At 35.6% G+C, this 4,509-nt stretch overlaps 1 long non-coding RNA gene across 1 annotated transcript; it reads left to right on the top strand.

Annotated features, from left to right (window-relative positions):
• The first annotated feature begins 663 nt into the window (after positions 1-663).
• On the top strand, positions 664-3,817 carry LOC136711646 (uncharacterized). Its single transcript, XR_010804765.1, has 4 exons — positions 664-894; positions 1,903-2,073; positions 2,342-2,439; positions 3,553-3,817. It is a non-coding gene; the product is annotated as an uncharacterized LOC136711646 (long non-coding RNA).
• The last annotated feature ends 692 nt before the right edge of the window (positions 3,818-4,509 follow it).

Consider the following 4,509-nt stretch of genomic DNA (forward strand, 5'->3'; position numbering starts at 1 on the left):
TGTCAAATACAGTTCGATGCCCCCTGCTGGACAAAGGTTTCTCTCACTATCGGAGGGAAACCCGAGTCCATATGGCCCTGATAACCAAGACCCTGAACCAAATGCTCTGAGTGTAAAGAAAAGAAAAACAGAACTGAAATTAATCATCACAGAGGATTTCGTCCGCACTGCCGGGGGCGTAACAAAAACAGTAGTTGCATTTGGAGCAACAGCGCTGTACATATACATCCTGAAAGGCATGAGTCAATTACATTTGTGCACATCTACAATGAATAACTTGGTCACTTCATATTTACACTTTTACCTTACTAGGCCTAGTACAGCCCTCTCCCCTACTTGTTATACACAATTTAAAAGCCTCAATGAGTAAATTAACTGAACACTATATAATAATAATAATAATATATAATAATATATAATGTATATTATAGTGCATATTTGCCTGAAATATTGTATAATCTTGAGATAATAAATTACATGAGGATAACAGTCTTGGAGTTGCTCTTGCTCTTGGAGTTTATGGGATTTACATTACTATTTTGCAGCTGCTCTGGAGATTTATTTAATTTCATGTAGATGTGTCTGTGTAGATGTGTCTGAGTGGTAATATCAGTCCAAACTGAAATAATTGCTTAATTTACTTTTCTTTGTTTTTAGGTGGAAATGTAAAAATGTTAATGCATGAAATGGCTCAAAATCTTGGAATGGTTTTTCACAACATGTGGCCTGGAAGCATTAATGTCACATTCAATGGACCTGAGCCTCCACTTGAGAGATTTAAGGCAGAGTCGAAAGAAGTGTTGGGAAAGTTGAAGGATCTACTGCTGGTGGAAGGGAACCTTCAAATCATAAAAAATGATGGGAAGATAGATGCAATTGAGCCCTTAGTTCAAGGTATTGGGTCTTTATGATTCCATTGTTTATCTCATCTCTGGGTTGTTCAGATTTAAACACTTCCTTTGAGTCTTCAACCCCCTGCATAAGTTCCTACAGTGCAATAAACATATAGAACATAAGAACATAAGAAGTAGAGTCATGATATATAGGTTCAATCACAATACAGCAGAAATCCAGACAATATGATTATTACTTTATCATAAGTTATTTTTCGGGCTTACAAACAGTAATGTGTCAATAAGTGTGCCTGTGAAGAGGAAAACTGTATTTGTTTTTTTTGTTATCACACAGTGACTTAATGGTCTGGATTAAATTAACCCATCCAGTAATAGCAAAACACAAACCTATATATTGTAGCGATCTGGGACTGGGGGTTATGTGTATATGTGTTCAAGGGTTACGTTCCTGTTATGCTTATGTAACTTTGGGGTATAGTTACTTCCGGGGGTCGGTCAGGGGTTGGCCCCACGCGGGAACACACGTAAATACAGTATAATCGTAAATCTCAAAAAACTACTCGCTTCTAAATCATTTGTAGTAATTTTTGTATTGGAAAACAAGAACAATTATCATACATTTAAGGTCTGAAGCTATCAGCTTATCAATAGTTTAAAAACCACTCTGAAGTTCATGACACTTCAGCTCCATTGAACAATAGACACTGGTGATGACTGGTTAGTTCAAGTATCTACATAATTTGAGAAACACTGAAAAGCTTGTCTTCAGCAACTCTACAAAGCATTAATGATTATCATGTTTTTTTTTTATAATTATAAATTGCATTTTAAAAAGTGATAAAATACCATATGCTCTCAATTTTATCAAACACATTAAATGGTAAACATTTCTTTCTCAGTTGGAAAGTCATCAGGAGCCTCAAGATAAGCATTTGCAGCAGTTACTTCAATTTGAATATTTTGAAATGTGTTTATTTAATTTGTATTAACTCATTTTAGTGCTATTATAATTATTACTTTACTGCTATTTTAAACCTCTTTATTGTAGAAACCGAGTTTTCTCAAGTCATCTTATATGAAGTGGTCAAAAAACTCAGAAGCCTTAAAAATGGAAACGAAACAGCTGAGTTGATGGATTTGGATAATGCTGCAAGACTTGTTTATAGTATTTTAGAGGAGACACGGTCCACTGCAAAGGTCCCACTATTGTCACAAAATGGTAAGGTAATATGCATGACAAATTATGTTTACTGAACAAGGCTTTACTCACTTGGCTGAGGGTAATGACAGACTGCTAAGGGGCTGAGCCAAGGAGAATTAATTAATTGAATGGGTAATGTTTTGTTACCATGAACATATAGGACTGGTTTAGTTTCTATTAAATTTGGTATTGAAATGTTATACCTTATATTTTACAATGTAAAGCGCCGATTTTGATAAATTAGCCATTGCTATTTTTTTCTGATAGTTACCAATTTTCTTAACAGGAAAAGGCAAGAGTTCCATTCTAAACCTCATGCTGCTTCTAACTGCTGACACAGAAGAGGAGTACACTAAGAAATGCAAAGAAGTTCTTTTGACACAGGTGGGCAGTTTTTTTGGAATAAATGGAGGCTACTTAAGAGTGGCTCAAACATTAACCAGTTAAGGTGCTTGCTTTGAGCTCAAGTTGAGTTCTGCAGTTGAGACATTACTAATTTGAGTCTGATGTTGCTGGGGCATAGTAGGTCATGGTTTTACAGTTTACCGGTATGACTTCTAGTGACTCAACAGGCACTTATGATCTGTTGTTATCAGTGAGAGACATGCTGCTCCTACAGCCTCTGTCCAATCTCCTAAAGTCAGTGTTCAGCTCACAGCATTAATAATAGCCATTGTCTGAATCGATGTTTCAATAAAGTTCTGGCACCTCCTTTAAATCCTCCTACATATGAAAACAGTGGTTGCAATGGTGAGCGGAGTGGATATTTATATGACTAAATTCAAATTTGTTTAGGTTGAAAATAGAAAATACCTAGTACTTCTAACCCCCCCAATAGAAGTTATACAAAGTTATATAATACAAAGGTATAGAAGTTAAACAAATTCAATATATGTGCGAAACTTATCACCTTATTTTTAAAAAATTAAGTTCCCATCAGAGTAAAAATAATGTCCAGTACTGATGCTTAGAATAACGAGCTGTCCTTTGATAAGAATAAAGTAACCAGGAAAGAAAGACTGCTACCAACAAAATAACACTTAACAGACATTAAACAAACACGTAACAGTGAAATAGTGGGTTGCACCAATAAACCATAAATAATGAAAGGTGCACCTGGTCAGGCTACTATCCTAATTAAAGTGGTAGGTGTGTGAAAATTGTATGTAACATGGGAATTGCAACTCATTGTTTTAGATGAAAATAATAATGAAATAAGTGTCTATAACTTGAACTAGCTCCTTATTTTAAACTGGAAAAGGCATATGTGTGAAGAGACTGTATTATGTTTTATATTAATAATAGTATGCAGACTGAGTAAAGTAGATTTATTAAGCTAGCAACAGCCACTAAGGCAGTTGTTCAGGGCATACCCTCTAGACATTCCTCTGTCCACTTTGACTTCTGTTTATTATGATAAGAGGAACACCCAAACAGACAGATAACCCACAGCTGTTTGTCTGCTAAGTCTGTTTGTGGACTCAATTGCTTCCCCAGATTGGCAGGAACTGATTTGTTAATGATTGAGGGACAGTTGTAAAAGATGACCTTGGGACCGCACCTCTGGCATAGATCAAAGAAAGCCACCTCTCCCCGGATCCCACATCTCCCCCGGGGGAAAACAGATCGTAAACGGACTCGGGCTTGCACCTTTTGATTGAATGAACGGCCACAATATTCTTCGTCATCTTCTTATAAAGCTTCAGTCATGTTTGTAAAAACTAAGTTCTCACTGAAGGAATTCCCTGACGTGGTGCTTCCAAGCTAGCGTGTTAATAAAGTTTATATTTGCTTTATCTCAACAACTTTTCCAATTATTTCTGAGAAGGGTTCAATATGTGCTATAGCATGCTAGGGTTAAATATAATTTCATTTTGATTCCAAATATGGAAATTGTCTTAATCTCTTCATGAAAACGGTCTTACATTTAATCTAATTGTGTACATTTTCTAATGTTTAGGAGAGCTTGAATAACCTGGGTGAAAATGACTGGGAGAGAGCACCAGAAATTGTAAGATTCATTTTTCATTCCACTTACTGTTTTACTGTACTTGGGAAATAATAATGTTCAGTGGTGCATCAACGTTAGCATTGTACCCTTTCATGATGATGATGATGATGATGATAATTAGGGAACGACAATAGTAAGAGTAAAAGTGTTTAGTTTCTCAGCTGTTTTAAAACTGGAGAAGGACATTTGTCTTGTTTGGTGTCCTTGACACTGAGACAGTTTTGTGGTATAGATTGTGAACATCCTTTCGGTCATTGAAAAGTTACAAAATGAAGAAAAAAATAAATGCAAATTGTCAAGTTTTTTTTTATATGAATAAGCTGAGACAAAGAAGGATCACAAAGTGAAGTATTGTAAAGCTATGCAATTTGCAAACCAAAACTCATTTTTCAGTGACGGTTTTCATAATGGAAGCACTTACTCCATTGAATTGCAATCTTGGT

The sequence above is a fragment of the Amia ocellicauda genome, chromosome 16 (genome assembly GCF_036373705.1).
Source record: "Amia ocellicauda isolate fAmiCal2 chromosome 16, fAmiCal2.hap1, whole genome shotgun sequence".
Classification (NCBI taxonomy): Eukaryota; Metazoa; Chordata; class Actinopteri; order Amiiformes; family Amiidae; genus Amia; species Amia ocellicauda.